We start from the raw sequence: 23,428 nt of genomic DNA, 5'->3' as shown, positions 1-23,428 counted from the left end.
GTGATTGTGTACTCGAAACAAATTCATACACCAGTGTTCGGTAGGCGTCGTCTTCGTGTCTTCATTGTCCTTGTTGTGTTGCGCTTTTTAACCTTTTAAATCAATTCGGTAGGCCTTTAGAAGTAAGCTTCGCCAGAATCCGCATTATAGAGCATTAATACCGAGCTAATTTAACAACCTGCAAAATTAGGGTTGCCCTTGTAAGAAGAAAAGCAATAACCATCCCCGTGAAGATAGATAAGCTATGCGGCAGGCATTCGTCTATTTACGAATGGAGTCAAGATTCACTTTCTGTGTGTGTCATACAAATGCCACTAGTAGTTACGATTGTATAGTTTTGTAGTGACCTTAAATTCCAGATTCAGATAATCGATAAATTGTAAAATTTGAAACAAAAATGTTTTGTCGAACAGGGTGCCCCCCGAGTTCCTCTTTTCCGTTCGGTATTTTAGCTCAAGTAAACGCCACTACACAGGTGAATCTAAATTGGTTATCATAAAAATGCCTGCTCTTTTTATACGCAGGGAGAAACAGCAACATGTCTTCACTTAAAATTCAGTATGATATTAAGAAGCTGCTCACCTTGTGCGAAGAAAATCGAATAATTAAAAATACCCATAAAACAAATAAGGCATTTTAGAAGTTCATAAAACAAACGAAAAACATTAAAGTGGATATAAAAATGTAAGCGTTTTGGTGAAAAAGCTTTTCCGAGAGAATAGAAATTCTTTTATATTTTTAGTTGTCATGAAATCTGTATAAACTGATGAACACCCCAACGTAAAATCGAGCTATTGTCATTGTTTGCAAACGCCATACACCACTAACAGCCTTCTTTACTTTTTGTACCATTGTGCACTTAAAACAGTAGAAAAGAACATCTTATTTCCTTGGAAAGTCAGTACTACACTGTTTGGTAATAGTGTACGATTATTGTGCGAACTACCTATATAAGTAAAACAAACTCAATACTAAGAGAATGCTGTTTTTGCGTTTCTTTGGGTAGTACATAAAAACAAAACTAAGATGTTGAAGGATTTTGTGACCTGTTGGACGTCACGATTATTTTAAGGCATCAATTTAGGAACAGATACAAGAAGAAACATGTACAAGTTAGAACGTTAAGAAGACACCAAAACTGCTCGACGAGCCATTTGTATTGACAAATTACGGAACAGCTACGTTACGATACTGTGTACGTACCTAGAAATACATTAAAGTTTCGATATAAATATTAGAAGCCTCAAAAGTAAGTGCGATAAAAAAGACGCAAGACAATGAGAAACAGAAGAGAACCAACATTAAGGTGAGAAAAATAAAGTGGAAATAAAATACTTCGAATTCAAAGAATAAAACATGGAGGACGAGGACGATACAACAATAACACTCAACGTTAAACATGTGAACTGTTCTTGTGTAAACACAATTCTATTTCGAGCTACGCGAGACTTACGTACAATAAATAAGTGTATTGTTAAAGTTGTATGCGTATCACCAAGTGAAAGTGGAAAATAATTGGTGTTGTGTAAACATTTTAAGCTTATCTTATGTAGTATTTATTTTGTTCTGACATGTTGAACGTCTTTGATATGGTAGTCAAGCATAATAATGAAGTTGTGTAAGCCTGATAAAAGAGAAAAAATACTATGTTGATTTTTTTATTGTTTATTTGAGGAAAGTCTCGACCGCAATATACGCATACGTATATTGTTGAAATTGCCTAAAACTGACGAAACTTTCGCCACCCTACGCACAAGAAGCATAGATATACGCAGGGATTTACGTTCACAAGCGAGATTTGTGACAAAATAGAATTGATTGATTGATAAGAAGAAGGAATGCTGCTTTAATTGGAAAAATTCTTTATCTTCCGCGTGTGGTAGCTCTCACTTTTTTTACAGAGGGATGTTCGCATAGGCTAGCACAACAATTAACAATATGAAAAAAGAGTTAGTAATTTGTTTTTGTTCAATTATTTGTAGGGTATCATTTAGCGTTATCCCATAATTCGCGCCGCTATTAGGATTTGTCGATGCAGCTGCCATAAAAAAACACATTAAGATTTTTTTTTTTTTATACAGGAATCGCTGTGACACGAGTTTCGGAATATCCAGTTGTAGGATCAAAAATGGACCGTCAAAGTCTGGCTGTGGAGCTGACTCTTCTTGACGCTGCAAACAAAAGCTACGCAGGTAATGTTTTATGCTTATCACTGCATTTCAATTGTTTTGTTTGGCGAGTGACTATATTTTCGTCAACATGCTTACAATATCGAACAGCGTCTTAGGCCCCGAGCCCAAAGCCAATATTATTTCTGCGTCACGCATAGTACCACACACAGCAGTGACTGTTTTCAAAGATTTCCTGTCCGTCAAAATACTTAACGGTGAATGTGCACAAACACCATGTAAGGACTCAGTGAGTGAAAGACTAACACACAGCATCAAACAAAATTATTTGTATTTCCCAGCTCGTTTCAACCAGTTTCTCCGTTTTTCCATCTCCGCAGTGTGATATACTTTCGAAATGAGAACGCACCAAAAGAACGAGGCTTTTTTACGCTAAGAATGGTTAGAACCATGAGAGGGGAAGCGCGTAAAATAGGAAAGTCAAGGTTTCGAGCGTTATCAGCGCTCCTCATAGTGCGCCAAAATTTGCCAAATACTTATCATAGCTTCGTTATGGCTAACGTTTCGCAACACATACAACGAACTCGCCTCCATTTAATTTGTCAATCCTCGCTCACTAGGCCGGCTTTTTTGCCTCCTTTATTTGAACAAATGAATATTTGTCTTATATCAAACTTTATTAACACACTTTCTTTTTTTCTTTTTCAGAGCAACACCATCTAGATTTGTACCTGACAGAAGCCGTTCGCTCCGCTTTACTTCTCAGAATTCCCGAAGATGATTTAAACAGCTTTTTCTTCCAGTTGTGAGTTCTGTGTTCACAATTCCTCATACCAATAGAGTGAAAAGTAAGTGGAAGGTTTATGAATTAAACATACAAACCTCTGGGGGGTGGGAGAGACGTCATAACATGTCTAAGATAGGTATCATTTTTTTTAATATGAGAAAATGTTCAAAATTCGAAGCGCTCATATGTATTTGAAAAGCTAGACGGTCCCGAAAAGTTCACTGAATGACGAAAAAAGTTTTTTTCTTCAATACAATAGGGCTGTTTACATAGGCGTTTGCTTTCACAAAAATTATGAAATATTTCTACAGTCCTTATATTGTACGAAACACACATATTTTCAGTTATCACCTAGTTGAAAAATGTTTGTGCGTTTAAATGCCGGGACTAAAGAAAACGAGATATATATATACATATAATTGTGTATATTATTAGCTTAAATAAAGGAGTAACTGAGTTTGGAACTTTGGAGGAGAAAGTTTATAGCTGCGATTCATATTTTATATTTTATCTTTTAATAACACAAAGCAAGATCTCATTAGCTGATAACATCCCGCGTAAAACGTGGCATAATATATGTTACACAAAACTTCTTTTGAGATAAAACTAATTAAAGCGATCAGTTAACGGTAATTTATATAAAAATTGCGCTAATTTATATAAAAATATAATAGCGCAATTTTGTTTTGTCTAATATACACTGAAAAAGGTTCTACGCTCAGCTCGCTAACCTTCAAGGGTAATAATATTCTTCGTGCTGTTTTAAAGGAATATTTTGACAGCGTGAAATATTCCTCCATTTCTTAATGTCTGCTGATATATTTTTTTTTTTGATAAGTACCAAAGCTACAGCATAGACCACTTTATTCAAAGGTCTCTGACAGTTCACAAAACTGCTTCATAGCTTGGTACTTTCCTAGACGATATCTATATTAGTATTTGTTTCACTTACAGCTTTCGAAGCGTTTCACGGGGAGAACACACAGTTGGTCGTGGCTTCGTCTTCGTCTCCGGCTGTGTCCATAATCGAAGAAGCGCCGCCAACGCCGCCCTGGCGGCTCTTGGACACTTGACGACCGTATCAGGTTCTGTGCACATTTTCTACTAATCGCCACAATTTGAAAGCACAACAGCATATTTATAAATCGCGAGGAGTTTGTTTCAGACACGGCACACCAACGCACGTTTTCGTTGCGTAATCAACCAGAAGTCGCGATGCCATTGATTCCTCGATAACGTGACACTTGTCGCGCTTGTCTGCTGTCCTTCCCAATTTAAGAAGAGGACATGTTAAGTGACTACACTGGGTAAAGACACAGCCCCTTAAAAGAATATTTTACTAGGAAAGATTCTTACTTCGCGAAAATCCAAAGGCATTTCTGCCAACAGGCTTTGTGTAGTTGGAACTGCTGCATGGACGCGCGTTGCCTTGCGGTCTTTCCCCTTTGAATTGGAAGGGGTGGCTACGCCCATTTATCTTTGTTGAAACACTTCGACACAGCGAACACAGCTGTCTCTGCTGTCTTGGCGAGTCCGGTATCTCGGTCAACCGGCGGCAGCCCTCTCCCTCGGCGCAGCATAAAAGCGCGACAGCGTGGACAGTGCGGCGCGCATGCGTACAATTGCCTATACCGTTAGTGGAGAATTCGGTGCTGTAGGCTTGCCGTTCAATGCTAACGAACGGAGTACAATGTAATCTCTTAGTGAGGCATTTAACGTAGAAATGCTGGTTGAAAGATACAACACCGTTTTTTTTTTTTTTTTTTTGAAGAGAGGGTAAAATATTATTGAAGTGATTGTTATGCTGCAGTGGCCCGATATTACGCTGACACTTTACAAACAACTTGTGCTTGCTTACCGACACGTGAATATAGATACACATTAAAAACAAACGCACTCATTTCAGACTAGAGCGAGAAATTAAGGTGTAGCGAGTCATACTACTGAGCTAAAATTATTATACGCAAACAAAACTGCTAACACGAAAGAAGCGGCGCGCAGTAGAAGTCAAACCTCTATCGGTATACCAGTCTAAGCGAGGGTTACCCCAAAAAATCAGATTGCCGGAATAAACAAATATCCTCCGGCGACATTCAATTCTGTACTGTAGACAAAACAAAAAAAACAAAAAGACAACAAGAAACACAGACCTGCGCGAACGGCAAAACACGCTCCTAGAATAAACATTCTCGCCAATCTATCCCCAGGGACAAATTTCTTCCTCTCCAAGGGTTATGTATATGACAACCGCAACTGTGCGCCAACGAATCCGGGAGTGGCTACTCGTTTCCTTGGCGTGCCTTTCACACACAGAGAGCCGGCTCGCATACATGAGTATGCATTATTGCTTGCTAGCTGCGTCTTGTTGCGATGCCTTCCCGCTAGATGGCGCGGAGGGCTCTGCTCTCGCTTTAGTACATGAACGTTCCCACTTATGCACGCACTGACGCACAGAAAGAAACAAAAAACGCAAGAGTGCACGTGAATTTGAACGCTCGCTTGCATTTGCGCGTACGTCTGTGTATGTGTGTGTGTTTGTGCGCTTGCCTGCGTGTGTATGTTGTGTGCGTGTAACTGTGCCTACGTGCGCGCGCGTGTGTGCGTGTGACAATGTGCGTGTGCTCGCGCGTATGTATGCGTGTGTGGGCCTGTGCGAGTGTGTGTAAGTGTGTCTTTGTGTGTATGCGTATATCGGTTTGTGTGCATACGAGAGTGGTTGGGGAATAAACAGGAAAACCAATCTGGCGAGCCGGGGCGATGTAGAAAAAGCAAACGGCGGAAGAAAATATGGGGTGTAGCGGATCGGTCTAAGAGTAACGCAAACAATTGCGTAGTAGCACTAACATCATCACGAAACAGGAACCGTCGCAGAGATTGGGATCGATAAAAAAAAAGATAGTGAAAAAGAAGAAGAGAATTTAGGATATCAAACATTGGGTATTTGACAAAAAAGTGGAAACAAAATAAGAAATGGCGCGAAGAGTCTGGGAAGAGATGCACTCGCCAGGCGGTGCCGGTTTCTTGTGACGAAACAAATTAAATTTACAGCAAAAAAGCAGGTGTTATAAATATATACCCAATTCAGCGAATCTTCAGTCGCATCTACCAAAACAACGTGGTACTTGATTGGCAATCTTGTAAGAGCCCAAAGGGACGCCATTGTTATTGCAGCGAAGCTGTATATGACTCGTAGGTTGGGTTTTTCCGGGTCCGTCGACAGGACAGTAGTCAGCAGAAAACCATCGCCCGCGCCTTATCATCCTTCACGCGCGTCTTATCATCTATGGTGTTTCATTACAAAAACTACAAACGACGTGTCGAAACCACAAGCAGGATGATAAGGCGTGCGCGAAAGATGATAAGCACGAAGCGCTCCCCGCATGCGTTTCTCAGTAAAGATTGCGGTTGCATAAACTCTCACGGCAACGGCAGCGTACGAGGTCTTGCATATATAAAAAAAGAGTTTTGGTAAAGTGCATTTACTTTTCTTTTGTCAATCATTTGGTACAGACCCTTTTGCTGTTTACAAATATGAACAACCGCTTGCGCCCCAAGCAATTTCCGGTCGCACCGCCTTTGCAAGCCTGTTGAGCATGCTTATGTCACCAGTGCTAGAAAGCATAAAGGCTACACGGACAGCAAGCTTGGAGATTTAATGATGGCCTTCGGCTGAACAATATTACAAAATACTCCAAACATTTTAACAGATTTCGCACTCCTTCGTTCTTTTTGCGTTCACCTGGAGAATTGGTGGATTAAAGTTTCATCTACATTTCAAGCAGCGGTGTTAAGGTGGGCGTTGTTCATTCTATTTATAAACCGAAAGTTCTCTAGGATGTCAAAATCTACAGTACAACCTGGTGGCGTTTGCCATTAAAAAGGGTCTATAGTGCAGTGGGAAATCGTTGCAGGTGATACCACAGCTTCGCTGGCCAACCACCTTCGCAGCGTGAATTGGAGCCCCAATATTTTGTTTTCTTTGGCGTTGGATCTGCTTGATAAATGTCACCGATCAATTTGCAGGAAGTGCGAGTCTGCAAACATGTCTGTACCAAAGCATGGGTTCAGAGCACTTACTTTTTTCCTATTTCGAGAGTGTGTGTATGCTTATTAAATACACTCTCGAGTTTTTTTGTGTTTTTTTTTTGCGGTGTTTTGACACGGTTGTGCGCCTTCACTAAAAACACACTGCACGAAAGGAATAAAAGTCCATTGAAGCAAATTTCGTCATTTTGTTGCCAACTCAAGTCGGAATAGTAATGTTTCAATGAGTCATGCCTCGGTCATATCTGCGACTTAATTAAAACTGTTTCATCGAGTACTCATTTTTCTTTTTTTTCGACAAGAAAACAACAACAAAACTCACCTATCTGGCTTCCAAAGCCAATTTCCTGACAAGCCTGGCTTACCGTGGTCAGATAAATATACTTCATTTGAGCTCAAGGACATACGCCCCCCGAAGCGACGAGTTAATGGTACCAATCAAGAAGCGTCAAAAGTGTGAGTCGCTGGCAAATGCGCCCAAGTTTCCTTCTTGAACTGATTGGCATGTGCGGCATTCGAAGCACGAATACCGCGGTGAGTCGCGTTCGAATTTCTATGCATGACTGTCTTTTGTATGATGTACGAGCAAGGTCCTTCATTTCAAATCGAACACACTGCTCGGGGTGGGTGTGTATTTAGATTTTTCTCAATTTGATATACATCTAATACCCCCAAATTTGTTGGGAGAAAACGCGTTAAAAATGTTTTTTGTTTTACGAATACATATTAGGTGGACCAAGGTGAAAATCAAATTTTGTGTTTGATTTTCTACGAAGTTCTGTTACTTGTTATGCATACTGAAAATAAGTAAATATTTATAAATTCTTTTCGGTTAAATCCATTGTATGCCGAGTATATTTGGTTATACACTCGGCAAATAAGTCAGATTCTATTATCGAGATAAACAAAAATGTCAAGCGTTGTACCTTTGACTTTGGGGTGACATATTTAGAGCCTTGAATCTCCATGCTCTTTTTATTTCGCGCCCCACAAATACTGTACTTGTGTAGTCCTGTTCGTGGCCTATACGCCAATAGTATGTTTGATTTATTTTCTCGAAATATGTTATAGCAATTTTCGAACTTTATAAAAACCTAAATTTGGTCATACGTTAAAACTGTTTTACTAGAAAAAAACAAAACATTTTCTTCGTGATTTTTTTTAATAATTCCCAGTCATCTTGCTTTTCTAGTGGCGCGATCCAAATCTCTTCTTTTTTTGTTGTATTTTCGTTATCAGACGTCAAAATCAAATCCATGCACCGGAATCGGCAAAAAGTCGGGGTCCGCAAGTTGGCTTCGTTACTATTAGGGATGCCGCGAACTTTTTTCGAATCGAAGTTTCGATGATCGAATCAAGCGGTTCGAAAGGTTCGAAAGATTTCGATTTTTCGAATTGTCTATATCGTAAAATTCGACGGAGGTCGAATTTTCGAACTTGTTAAGCTAAGAAGTTCGGCGCTTTTCGAACCGTCGAACTTATTACGCTAAAAAATTCGATATTTTTCGAACTTTCGAACTTATTGCGCTGCAAGGTTCGATGCTTGTCGAACTTTCGAACTTGACTGACCAAAAAATTCGATTAATTTCGAACTTTCGAACTTATTTATCAAGAAAATTCGAAACGTTTCGAACTTTCGAATTTTGAAAAGTCAGAAGTTCGACGAACTTCGAACTTTTAGGGTAAAAGTTCGACGTTCGTCGAACTTCGAAAGACCGGTTGACGGTTTCATTTGATTTCAAGTAGTGGGGTACATTCGTAATTTTTTTTCTCGAACTTTTACACGCGGTGCTGCGTTTCTTACGAAAGACAATGTCATTTATTTCAAGGTTCTGGCATGCTTAGGTTTAAAGAAATAAATCCCCGAAGGGGCGAGGACGGACGACGGGTTTTTGACGATTATCGTTTGTGCCAGATTTGAAGCACGCTGCAGCCGGAGCTATTTATGGCAGATATGTTATACTTTTTTTAAGAATGATCTATGTATAGCCTAGGTAAGTGCCGTCTTAAGATGTGATTATTGTTATTCAACGTGAGTTTCGAAGAAATGTCCAAACATGTATCTGCATGCAATTATGACCTAAACTTGATATTTATTTTCGTCTAAGTTGTTTGAGGTATCGCATTTAAATTAACACCACAGACAGTACATATCATTGCCATCTGCAGAATACAAAATAATATATTTATTGTTTTTTCACGTTAAGGAATAAATTAACTAATTGCAGAAGATTTCTAGTAGTGTTCAAGTTCAGCACGTCATTAAAAGAAAACGTTTTTTTTTTCGCTTCACGTTCCTGGGACGTGTTTCTTTTAGCCTGTACACATTTTAATAAAAGAAACTTGTTTCGAAGTTCTGAACCTCTGAATATGCAAGAATAGAACACTTCCGACGAATTCTTCATAGTTTTTTTTTTTTTTCTCCTGCTTTTTATTCCAGCATTTATTCTTTTTTTTTTTTTCCTTTTGTTACTATCGGCACAGGTGTTTAGGTCGAAAAGACATAGCTTTGAACTTCCGAACCACTAAGCATGTGACGAGCAGTGCCTTCTGACAACGAGTTTCTAACAGTGACCATCTACGCAACCTTTTATGCAGTGAAGAGCGACAGTAGCTATACCTATGCATAAATAATTTCAGATTAAAATAAGCTCGACCACGCCCTCTTTCCCCGTATTGTTTTCTTTAACAGTCCGAAATACCTGCAAGGGGGAAAAAGACGCTGAAGCCCCCCCGCTACCCTCTTTCCCCCCGTTTTTCCTCTTCCGACGCCACTTGTATGGTAGAACGCTCCTCGACCTCGAGTTGTGTCGGCTTTTGTGCTTTTTGCGAGGCGATTCCTCCGTCCCAGAAAATAAACCTCCAGGACAATTATAAACTTCACCGGATCGGATTACTACCAGCGTGCAAGGGGTGGCGAGGTAGTTTGCCAGGTCGCTTCCAGGTTTTTCTGAGCCTCAACCTCCTGCTCGCCCCTGGCCGTTTCGAACTGGATGAGTCTCGTGAAACAGTGTGTTCGTGCAATCACTACTGCGTGATGCAGGTTAAAGACCCCCCCCCCCCCCCCCCCCCCCCCCGGGGCTGGCGGTCACAATTCTGCACTGGCAAATATTCTAGCACGTCCGGGACACTCGTGTCTCATTTAATTGCCTGACCAACTTCGCAGAATCTAGATATCACACCCTAACTTTTCTAAACTTGATTGTGTGAAAACCAGTGAGTCGTGAAAACGTTATTTGAAACTGAAACTGTAGAAAAACTTGAAAATCGGACTTCAAACTTTGAAAACTTGGATTAGAAAAAAATTCAAAATCTTCGAAGGTTTTTTTTTTTTTTTTTTTAATTTAGCGTAAAAAGAGAATCGAAACTTTCGAACTTTTCGAACTTTATGCCAAAAGAAATTCGAAATCTTCGAATTGTTCGAACTTTATGTCTATAAAAATTCGAAGCGTTCGAAGTTTTCGAATGTTTTTTACAAAGAATTTCGAAATCTTCGAATTTATCGAACCTGAAGTAAAAAAATATTCGAAATATTCGAATTCGAAAATTTAGAAACCGTGAAAGCTTCGAAATTTTCGAATTCGAAACTCCGCTGTGGACAAAAGTTGCGAATTTTTCGAAATCGAACCTTGGTCGGTACAAAAATATCGAAATTTTTCGAAATCGAACCTCAGTTCGCTTCGCAAATATCGAAACCTTTCGAAATCGAACCTAGGGTGGTTCGCGACATCCCTAGTTACTATATTGATATCTTCTATACTCTTAGGTCAAGTTCCTGTGGCAGTGCAGTCAAAAGTAGGAGCGCGTGCGCTCGTGCACCTTGAGCTCCGATCAAAGCTGTGCAGGATCGCGTTTCCATGGAGCGCGCGTGCTCAGCTTTTTTCGGCGCTCAAAGTGCGAGTGTACGCGCTCCTACTTTTGACTGCACTGCCACAGGAACTTGACTCAGAGTATAATTTTCATCCCAAAGGGTTAAATATTTGTGGCACATCAATGAGAAGAGTCGTGTTTGGGTGAATAATGCTATTCAACCATGAAAGGCGTCACTAAAGAATCCGCATTCATTTTTGTGGTCAGATTATTTTTTAAAGAAGCGCACTTCCGCTAGGGTTGAGAGCCCTTAGAACAAGATTGAATGCAGACCTGAAAGATAAACATTTCTTTTTACCTTACAATTGACGAAGGTCAGCAATACTTAGTTGTTGCTGTTGATGTTGTTGCTGTCGTTTTTTTGTCCAGCTGGTTAGAGGCCATGCAACATCACCTTGTGGACCAGTTTGGTGACAATGACCCGTGAAAGATGCAGCCCCTTATCCCTATCGCCAAGGCCTAGCCCGCCATCACTTAGGTGTGGTTCCTTTAATCTTCTCCTATCAGTTTGCCACATTGTGCTGCCACTACGTCGGCTTGCGTTGTCGCAATAGACGCGCTGCTTAAAGGGCGATTTAAGGGCTATTCACACTCTTGCGTTGAGTCCCACCAAGTGCGAGGGTTGCTATGGCAACAGCGACGTCGGCAACAGCTGCGCTGGAGCCGACCCAGCTGTTCCCATAGCAACCCTCGCACTCGGTTGGGCTAAACGAAAGTGTGTAAATCGCCCTTCACCCATATGCGTCGAGTCCGACCGACGTACGGGTTGCTATGACAACTGCTGCGTCGGCTCCATCAAAACGGGGTAGAAAGCGGTTTTGTGGGAGCCGACGCAGATGTTGCCATAGCAACCCGTATGTCGGAAGCCTTTGCAGTCATAATCAGTCGTACTTACGCAATTGTGTGTACAACCTTTATACACATTGCGTGTGGTCGGCAGTTGAAAAGCCATACCGTCTCTACTTGTTTCCTAGTCGTGTTCTTATCCTAAAGAGTAACTTTCCAACTCGATCGTCACAACTCGTAAAGACCATACCAACGAGAAGATTTGGAAGACCAGAGTTGTCCTGGTGTCACAGCGACGCAGCTAGCATCGACGTTTTCTGCTGAAGCCTTTTACAGTCGCAGTTGATCCTGTCCGATTTGGTGAATGGCCAAGTTTCACATTTGTAGTCGAGTGTCCTGCGCTGACTACGATGGTTGTCATAAAAAGCAGATATATTGGAATGAACGCTTTCTACCTACAAAGGACCTGAACATGGATCTGCTGAACTCAGCACCCTCCCCCCACACACACTCACACATATTCCAGTAATCAGGGATGATTCTGACACATTGTGCCAGAATTGCTTCGGACATCTTGGTGAGAAACTTTCTGTGTCCCGTGCGTGCGAATCAAGCTCAAGTTCATAGCCAAGCTCTGTCTCCGAGCACGAGTTTCTGAGAGACCTGAAGGACGAGATTTCAGGCGGCGGACTTGAGACAACTCCACTGAGAGTGTCGTTCGCAATCAACCCAAATACGGAAAGTCCTACGTGAAAAGAAAAGCAAGGCGAAATAGAAGTGACTTTTAGTACGAATTTCTAAAAAAAAATTGGCCACTGTCTATAGCACAGTCTCCGAGTCTCCGAACAGACCGTTCTTGCTTCACTTGCGGCGACTGGTGGCTAAATATTCGTCTAGCTTTTGTGAAGTCGATGACAAACCGGAAGAGGTGCTCTCTTTTAACATCTATTTCTGCCAGCATTGCTTTGACTGGAGCAAGTAAATGAATTCCAGAAGCATCGAAATACCTGCTGCGCAAGTCGAGCAGACTGACTGTGGTGTCTGGGAATCGTCAGATCCATACAGCGGCCACAAGACTGAGCATTACACCAACAATGATCCTGCTCGTACTATTCAAAGTCTGAACAAAAAAGATGCTATAAACACCCTTTAGAATGGCAATAAAATGTAGTAATCATAAGATTTATGGCAAGGTCTATTCGGAAGGCGTACCCAATGCACAGGAAAACTAACCCAGAGACTAAATTAGGGATAACAAAATATTACTTGCTCTGTCCGAGTGAATGAAGGTGAATCAGGAACAAGCAGAATGCGCCTGCGTGTGCTTCACGAATTTTGAACTTCGTTTTTCCGCCCTGAACTCTTTGCGCGAAGAAACAATCACAAAGGCGGAGTTGATGTCTATGTGCCTTTGATCAAATCCGACACGCGCTTGTTTGAGATTTGAATGCAAAAAAATGCTCAAACACCCGTAAACGTTCGTTAGAAATTGCAAAAATAGTTGAAGAGGAGCAAGTAACATTCTCCGTGTGGGAGAAGACATAATCGAGAAGACTACTCAACCACATGTTTTTCTTCGAGAAATTCGAAATTTGACCATTCGGTTCATTACGCATGATTACGGTCGAGACCTTCAAAGAGATAAAATTCGGCTCGTGAAAAGCGAAGTTAGTAAGAGCATGTTGTGCTTCATTTTGTTTTTGCCGAGAATTGGACCGTTTCCCTACTGAATGAAGTTTAAGAGTACAATTGGCACAAACACCAGAGTTCAATTTTCACGTGCGTCGCATCAACTGCTAAACGTCCTTGAAGTTTCAGCGTCGTGTCTGAAGACCTCTGCCACGAATCGCCACACGCACTGCTAGCAATTCGAAGGAATGAAGAATGGCTGCAAGTGAACGTTCCAGTTCATGCAAGCGTCACCTATGTTTCTGATGGAGCTGAATCTCACTTTAAAAACGATACCAGCTCTTAGAGTTCAAGCACAGCGGCTCTGATAAAACGAAATGATTGTTTCCGGCATTCTGTCATGGAAAGAACTCATACGACGGACTTGGTGGCTTACTCAAGCATCTCGCCACAGTGCACAATCTTCGTTACCAAGACGAGTTCTAAATAAGGACGTCGCAGGGCTTCGTCGAAGAAATCCAGAAATAAACAAGAAACGTTGTCGTTTTGCCTTTTGAATTTACCAAAAAAGGACATTGAGAGGTTCAGGGAAGACAAGAAAGGACAGTGGGCATCCCTAGGGGCTCACAAAGGGATACATTCTTCGCATGTTTCGTCAAAAATTGAGGTCCTTGTTCAAGAACCTGAGGTGACATTAGCTCGAAGTGTTTCTTCTCGCCCCTGAGCCTCGTGATTATACGTACAAGAAAGAAGAAAAGAGCGAATAAGTGACTGCTATCGTTGTCTGGTAAATAATTCCTTGTTCGCGAACTGGATGAACCAAAATGCACACCTTGCTGTGCTTCACGTGGATGGTGAAAAGTGCGTTTTGAAATATGTGTAACCAGAACATTAAATTGTATTTATTAACTTAGTTAAAATAAACAGTGCGTCTTCCGTAATATAGCGAGCTTGTTTCACGTAAATACTTATTATAATAAGCATTTACGACATATCTCGTTTAGACTTTCGACTTCTCATTGACCAATTCTTGTTCGTAATGCTCTTATCCTTGTCTCCGATCCTAGATTTAATTCTGGGACCCAGCGTACAAAGGCAGAACAAGCGACTTATTTATTTATTTATTTATTTATTTATTCATTCTGCCAGCCGTGAGGCCAAGGCAGGAGTGGTACATATTTTCAAAAACATACCAAGGACACACAAAGAATTCAATAATTCAGTCACATCCCTTGGTGACATGGGAAGAAAGAAACATTTCAATTTCCTTCACAAAAGTTGACACACTTTGAGAGTTGACTATACATTCAGGCAGCTTATTCCAGAAATTCCTTATATCTCTGTATGCCCGGTTAAGCACTCAATCGGCTTGAACTCTCCTTATAAGTAGGGTTCTGCGGTTTTGAATAAATTCGATAAACTCTGAAAAACGCTCGCCGGTGAAAAATTTGGAAATTCGGATTTATTCGTAAAATTCCGAATTTTGAGACCGTCAATTCCATAAGCTCGTAGAAAAGTAAAAGTACAGGCAAGCTCGTGAATTACAGACGTAAAGAAACCTGAAGCACCGGAAGAAGGAAAAAAAGAGAAAAGGACGCGAAAAAGAAGACGACACGCACAACCTCTCGAACAGAGCTGAAGGTTTATTCTAGAACACGGTGTTCTAGAACCACACTCTTTTTTAGGGGTACATTGCGGTCAACGCCAAGAACCCTCACACAAGTCTTACCCCAAATTGTCAGCAAGGCGAACAAAAGAAGAACTGCCCTCGACGCTTCCACACGTGCCATGGCCAACCAACTGACAAAAAAACAAAACAACCCACAAGCACCTACATTTGTTAGTTCTTTTTCATATATTTATATTGTCCCGCATATTTCAGGTTGAAATGTTTTATTGTTTTTTCGTCCCGCATAACGGACACGGAACCCCCATGACTGAGAACGACAGGAAACAAAAAACGCCGATTCACTGGCGGCCATATCTGTGCGCGCGGCTGCTGGGCGCGTGCTGACGGCAAGCTTCCGCAGTTCTTTTGCGAAGTGCATTCCGCACTATCAAGATTGCCGGTCTTAGCAGGCTATTCATGTGGACTTCTTTTGAGCATGAGTTCTATACAGTACATGACCATCAAATCGTCCAGACAAAAAATTGCCGGCTTCGTTCTGGGCTGTGCTGGGCGTTTATTTCTGAACATTCCTGAGGGTTGGAGTAACTAAAAAATGTCGCCAGATATATTAGAATCTTAGCTAAATAATTCAAATTCCCCGCTAAATTTGGCGGGTCATAATTCCGCTAATTTTAGCGTGTTACACCTTTTTAAGGTACACTTAAGGCCGGTTCACACATACAACGGAGCGCTAAGTTAGCGCTACGTGAGCGCTCCAAGGAGCGCTCATGTGGCGCTTCCTAGCGCGTGGTGTGGCGCTCTGTTAGCGCTTCAGAAGCGCTTTGTTAGCGCTCTGTTAGCGCTACAGAAGCGCTCTGTTAAAGGGGTATCCACACGAAGGAGAAATCCTCCACTTTCCTCCGCGGAGCGCGCATCACGTGAGACATACGTCATTCCTTTTTGACGCCTCGCGGCACCGTTCTCCCAGTTCTCCTCCGTGGCGGAAGCGCGGAGGCTTCGTGCTGTCAGCACGAAGCCTCCGCACCTCCGCCACGGAGGAATTGTCAAATTGTCAGCATGAAACTCCGTCCCCGGCTCCGCCGGGAACGGAGTTTCCCGGGTTGTTGACGTCACGACATCCGTCCTCGTAGTTCTCCTTCGCGACCACGTAATGTTATGGTGCCTGGAACGCGTCTCCGACTGGTGTGTTTACCGCGTCCAAAAACGTGGTCCCTCGATTTCCGCCTGGTGACGTCATAGAAATGTCATGCTGTCGCCGGTCGTGACCCTGGCGGTGTCCCAGCAGCTGTGGTGGATGTGTGCAGACGCCTGTTCTGCTGCAAGTCGCTCTTCACTGTGACAGTCCGCGGAACATTTGGCAGCAGGAAGTTGGGACGCCTGGGACGAAGTGACGACAGCGACACTCGCGTTCGCTTGTGCTACTCGCAGCTTCTCGCTAGCATTTCTGCGACCAACCGCCAGGATCGCGACAGGCAACACGCTTCTGTGACGTCATTTGTTGCTACTTCGGTACCACTTTTTATGTATAGGCGAGATAGGACGCTAACTACATCAGTCGGAGACGCGCTTCAGGCACCATAGTTACCGTCCAGAACTCGCGATCCTTGATATGAAGCGCGTCTTGTGGACGGTATACAGTGCCATCTGGCCGAGAAAAAGAGGCCCTATATATGCATCCATCCGTGAGTGCGCTGCTTCCCTTCATAGATTATCTCTCTCCATCCACGTTACCCGCCCTTCCGTGCAGTCACCCGGGCACTCACTCGATCCCTCTAACGGTCTAACGGCGTTCGATGTCTCCCGAGACGGAGCCAGCGCTACGCGAGCGAAAGGAATACCCCAGGGACCGGCTGTCGCGACCGGCGCCAAGTTCGCCCCGAGTTTCCTACGGACGTAGCCCCGGCGTGTACTGCGTCCGTCGGGGGCTCTCACGAGCGGTATTATTTCCCCCGAGTCGATCACATCGACTTCGGCAGTCCAGCCCTCTCTACCTCCCTATTGTAACATCCGCTTACTCCGTCTCGGCGCGCGATAGGGCTCGCTGTGAGAACATCGTGCATTTCTGCCGATTCTTAGCTTCGACAAAAGTTTGCCTAAGGATCGGCAAGCTTCCGAAATTTAAACAAAGGAACGAAGAGCGGGTTGGTGAAAGTACAAGAATAAAAGAAAAAATAAAGACAATTAGGGACAAGGACAGACAGCGCTGTTCTTTGAACTATACAACGAACATTTACTGATGTCTCCTTTAGTACGTACTATCTCCCTTCCAACTTATTAAACTGAAGAAGATACATGAACACACACCCGGAAACAAGACGAAATTAGGGGATTTTCGTGTTTTTTGCGGATGTTTATTCATGTATCTATTTCAGTATTGAAAAGTATTGAAAAAGACATAAGTATGAGTTCGTTGCTAGTTGAAAGAACTGTGCTGTTTGTTCTTGTACTTAAGTGTTCTTTTCTTTCTTTGATTCTTGTTCCGGAATGTAGGCGCGAAATTTTACGAAAATCAATGGTAGGATGGATGGTTACGAAAAAAACCCGATACTGGCGTAAAATAAAAGACAACACAAGCACCAAGTCTCAGATATGAGACTTGGTGTTTGTATTATATCCTATTTTGGCCTAGTCTCGTGTTTATTTTCGCAATTATGTTCAGTTTCCAACAGCTCGTTTGCGCGCTTACGGGGCGGTAGCTTGCTTCGCCTTGGCGCCTACCTGTCGACGTTTGACTATTGAACAGTGTTACTTGACGTCTACACAAACATTTCAGATATACGGGGAAAAAAGTGTGCACAATATCTTTTTTCTTTATATTTTGCGCATTGTAAAAGCACGCACATGAGCGTTTGTCAAATTATTATAATTTTTTAAGCAAGCTGCCAGCCTGAGACGGACGTAAAATGGTAGGCATGTCAAATATGAAAACGCCCTTACCTATTAAAATTATTATCAGGAAAACCGCTGACAAGCACTCTTAGAAAAGGGTCACGATGGTCCTCCCTAAAGGGAGGAACGCTCTTGACACATGTGCTCCTTCAGAAGGGAGAAACTTTCGTCCTGAAAACAGCGGAGCAAAGTTCCTCCGTCGCCTGCATCTTATTATAACGGCCCCAAATCGAGAAAATCAAGCTCAATAAAGCTTAACAAGGAAGCTACGTCTATTCTACGGGGCGAGAGGAGCAGCAAATTAAAACGTAACACGAGCTTTCCGTGAACTGTGTTTATTTCCGAAGCCGGCTTCCCCCCGCAGGTAAAGAGACTTGAAACTCCGATCACTTTACGTCTCACCTTTGCTATTCCTCGAGCCACAATTCCTTCGTCAGCCGCACATAACGGAGGATTGGTAAACCATTCGCGAAACCAAAAGCCGCTCTCAAAAAGAGCAAATTCGAAGCAGCCTAGTCGCACGGTAACCAGAAATTATGGCGAAGCTTGAAAGAAAGTTAAATCGCTTGCCACCAGATGGCACGATCAAGCAGAGTAATTGTAAGTAGCTAGGTTAGGTGGCGCTAGGTACCGCCCAATTCATGTACAACAAAAATATTTTTATTTGCTGACGCCATCATTACACTTCGGGCCCTTCGGTCACCTTTATTATACGCACAGGTATACATGAGCTGTATACCTGTGCGTATAATTGCTGTATTTGTATTGCTGTATTTGTCTTGTCACGTGACTTGATCCGCTGCAATAACTCGGATCCATTCGAGTAAGATTGGAACACATCCCCAGAGTGCCCATCTGCCCTTGCCATATGCTGACAGTAATCTGGCCACCTCTGGGCGCAACCATCCTGACGTCACGTAATCACTAATGTGGCAAACAGACAAGGACATGGGGGGGGGGGGGGGGGGGTGCCATTTCCACTGCAGGCAGTGGGTTCCGGTTTACCACTCTAAGGTAAGACTCAAGCTCTTTGACAGTGACAGGATACATTGCGCATACCACTAGCATCAGCTAAACATATGCATTGAGCGCATACACATACACGGCACAACAGACATCAATGCAACAGCGCACTAATCCGATAACTACTTCTGAGCTCTGCGTTTCCGCCGTTCATACTGGTCGTTTTGAAGGTATACCGCCATTTTATCGGTGACCGTCCATCATAAACTCCCGAGAGATAGCCCACCTAAAATCAAGAAAAAATTGGGTGTAAATGAAGAGTGGGCTACCTTTCGGTGTGCAATCAAGAAAAGTTAAAAAAAAATGCTATTTTTAGATCATGTGTCTGTCAAACTTGTTATCGCGGCGAGGAGTAATGATGCAGAGCTGACTGTACTTCCCTGTCAGCAATGTTCACCTATATCACACCATAGCTATACTAGACGCATTCACGTGAAGGTCATCATTAATCCGTGCAGTATGATTACTAGGAGTGCTCTACCTTTCCGCGTTTAAATGAAAATAGCAAATCAAGGCAAAAATAGGGGTGGGTTACTTTTCGGGGGTGGTGCATCTCTCGGGATTTTACGGTAACCAATAAATAATATTCTCAGCATGTTAATATTTTCTTTCAATAATGGCATACCCCTGAGAGTATTTTGAACGGCTCAGGGGATGAATCTCTTAGAAAAAACTAAACGCTCATGCCGTAATTATTTGAAAGCCAATAAATCAAGCCGCTCCACTGCGGTTCCAAGCCCGGTGTTTGCTTTCCCGCATGGCATGTCGTAGTCAGTTTTTCAAATTTAGTATTTGTTTCTATTTGTGATGTACGCGTGAGGATGCGATTGTCGCCTTGAATTAATCTCTGTAGAGCGGATATTCACTCAGCTGTAAGTGATGCTTCACGGGCTTAGAAATCGCTTTTCGATCAACTTGAATGCAGTCAAAGCCATGACCTGCGGCAAGTGTTAAGTGCACGGAGCTGCGCCATAATGAGCTTGAAAATGTCTAGGCGGAAACTTCTCCCGCCTGCCTGGAGAAGGAGAAAAGCAATTTTTTCTTTCCTTTTTCTCGTGTCCGCTTGGGGGCGTGTCAGTAGAAGGTAGAAAGACGCGCCGTTACAACTTTTTTTCCGATTTTTTTCAGAGTGTGTGTACTATTACAGCATTCGTCTGTTTGTTCATGCAAAACGATCATAGAGATTAGTGGAAACAAATACACAGTACATATAAGCACCGAAATGGCGGCGCCCACAATAAAATCAGGGAAATAGAGCACCGAAACTCTAAGCGTAGCGTCTGTAGTGGTTGTATCCGCAGCAAACAACAAGCTTGAGTAAACTTAAAACGGTAAACCAGCGGGCGAAAATGCCCCCCTCCCCCCGGTTTCCGCCATCGTGCCTGTTTGCCACATTAGTGATCACGTGACGTTAAGATGGCTGCGCACAGAGGTGGGTCAGATCAGATTGGCCAGATCAGGGTCAGCAGATGGGTGCTCTGCGGCTGTGTTCCAATCTTACTCGAATAGATCCTAGTTATTCCGGCGGATCCAGTCACGTGACCAGAAAGATACAGCAATGCTAGGCGCGGGCTGGTTTTCGAACGCAACGGGTACGAGACCTTTACCCAGGAGTGAGATAGTTCTAGCTGGGAGTCCGATTTACTTGCACCTCCTGCACCGGTGCAGAAAAGTGTAGGGCGATGTACTTTCGGTCGTACCTCAATACACATACGGTCTCCAAACATGTTCGTAACGCGTTACACGTAACGAGTTAGTTATTATTTTCGGTAACGAGTAACGCATTTAGTTACTTTTTCTAGAAAGGGAACGAGTAACGTATTTAGTTACTTTTAATGTCAGGCAACGAGTAACGGTAATTCGTTACTTTTGAGGAGTATCGTGTACAACAACGCTTAAACGGCCTTCTTTTTATTCTAACCTAAGTATGCGTCGATTGCGAGAACGGTGGGAAGGCAACCCGAAAAACAACTCAACAGCACGTCAGTAGAACAGTTCGACTGACCTGTCTAGCGATAAACGTCGCTGTACTGAACTCTACAGCTGGGAATGTTCTTCACCCAGCGAACACAATAAGGTTCGTTGGTTGAACCTTCTAGAAACGGGTACGGATTGAATGTAAACCCGGAGTTTGCGAACGCGGAAAAGCACATAAACCATTACCCGCTGTTCTCAATGAAGGCGCAGTTTCCGATGATGCACCAGCTCTTCCTGAAGCACAACACTGCCGTTCCTTCGAGCGCGTCGGTAGAACGACTCTGCAACGTCGCCGGAGATGTATTTTCAAGGAAGCGGGGAAACATAACTCATAAAAAATTTGAGAGGCAGCTGCTGGTTAAGTGCAACGACCACTAAAAAGAAAACTGTAGGCCATGAAACAAAAACAGTTGTGTATTTGGTCGTCAAAGTAACGTGAAAAGTAACTCGTTAGTTTTGAGGTAACTCACGCGTTCATTTAGAAAATCGGTAACGAGTAACGTATTTAGTTACTTATTGAGCGAGTAACGCGTGACGGTATTTAGTTACATTTTTCGGGTAACGTGTACATGTCTGCACATACCGGCAGTACACTGCCCCACACTTATGTGCACCGGTGCAGGAGGTGCAAGTAAATCGAACGAAGCTTAATTCTATCTCACTCCTAGGTGAAAGTCTGGTATCCGTTGCCTTTGAAAACCTACCCGCGACCAGCATTGCTGTATCTGTCTTGTCACGTGGCTTTGTCCGCCGCAATAACTTGGATCCATTCGAGTAAGATTGGAACACAGCCCCAGAGTACCCATCTGCCCTTGCCATATGCTGACCGTGATCTGGCCCACCTCTGGGCGCAACCATCTTGACGTCACGTGATCACTAATGTGACAAACAGGCAAGGACACCGGGGGGGGGGGGGGGGGGGTAAGGGGTGCCATTTCCGCTGCAGGCAGTGGGTTCCGGTTTACCACTCTTAAGGTAAGACTCAAGCTCGTTGACAGCAACATGGTTGTACTAGGTACATATCGTGAGCAGCAGCGAGTGTCAAAGGCGGCAGCAGCGAGCGTTGAGGTGTCGGCGTGACATCTGGCAAATGCGAGTGAGTCCCCAAGGGCACGCTGCGTTCCTTATCTATAACCCTCGGTATTTGGAAGATACAGCTTAGAATGTTCGAGCGTCGTACACTCGGAAGACTTACTTGGCAAGGTCATCTCGGACACTTTACAGGAGAATAAGCACGAATTTTCTAGAAGTACTGAGAGGCGTTTCTTCTGGGGGGCCGCGCACACGGCCAAAATAACGTCCACAGTCTGCACCATAGGGAGGCGACTTGGTCTCTTTGACACGCATAAAGCCAAGGTCACACTGCTAATAAGACTGTCTGCAACACTCTCGGGGACTAGTTTCTTTTTTTATATGGCAATCCTGTCATATTGATGTTACAAAAATTTAATTTCGAACAACACATATGAATGAAACAAGCATGTTTAAAACATTCTCTAGGCGTGACCGGAGATAATTTGGTCGTCATGTCTGCAACAAACATCGCGTCTTTTTGGTCTTTTTGTACGATGCAGTAGTAAGTGTGCAAAATACGCCAGGCAACGAGTCAACGCTCGTACGCACTCAAACGGTACGTCAGTCGAGTTTGAATGCCGACCTGGATAGCACTCAAGAAGACGGTGTTTAAAATGCCACTCTAGCTAACAGGTCAGCACTGAAATCTCTGGCTCCCGTGTTAAAACTTTAATGTCTCAAAGAAAAAAATGGAAATAAAGAGAATACAATTTTGCACTCGCAAGTGTGGGTCACGAAGCAACAATGAACAAGAAAAGAAAAAAGCAAATATGTACAAGAGAAGGTAAAGATAATGTGTTCCTAGTGTAAGGCCCTCGAAGCGGTCGTAAATAATGAAACGATTCGCATTAGGAAGAAATCCGAAACAACCTGCATCGCCTGAACCATCGGCTTTCTGGTTCTAATGTGTGAACGCGTTTTCAATGTTTATTTTTAATTTTTATTTGCACTGTCTTTATTATTATTTTTCGAAAGCCTTGAAATCCTTCGTTTTAAAGAAGCCGCCGATAAAGCCAGAAAACAAACAAGAGACCTCGGTTCAGTTTGACAAAAAGACGAAAGCAACTAAAAGCCCATACGTCGATACACACACTTCTAAATTTTATTTTCAACACAAATATTTAGTGCGTTATAAAAGAAAATTAATGACTTATTTGCTCGAGAATTTGGAAAGCACGGCAAAGCGGGAACTCATTGAAAAAATGGCTTATGATTTTGTTAATCAAACTCAATCTAAGACCCACCAATTTTTAATATGACACTTATAACCAAATCGGCGGCATATTCTACAATCGCTTCTATCTCTAGTTATGATAAGCACGGCACTAATGCTATATATATATATATGGCCTGCACTGACGTCACAAAAGCGTTCATCGTGGAGGACCTTGCCGGTATCCGCGCGTATACCTTCTAGAGCCATATACAATTGGCACATTCGAATTTGTTTTGTTTTTCTCCGCAAAGACAAACAAAAACGACCATTGGTACCGTATGATGACGTAACGTATAAACCACGTATTGACAGAGCTCTCATACGCAGTAAAACTGCTCGTGACGTCATACAGCAAACGCGGTCTGCGGACATGA

This window comes from Ixodes scapularis, unplaced genomic scaffold (genome assembly GCF_016920785.2).
Source record: "Ixodes scapularis isolate PalLabHiFi unplaced genomic scaffold, ASM1692078v2 PGA_scaffold7__128_contigs__length_106722199, whole genome shotgun sequence".
Taxonomy (NCBI): domain Eukaryota; kingdom Metazoa; phylum Arthropoda; class Arachnida; order Ixodida; family Ixodidae; genus Ixodes; species Ixodes scapularis.
Note: the sequence above shows the minus strand (reverse complement) of the source record.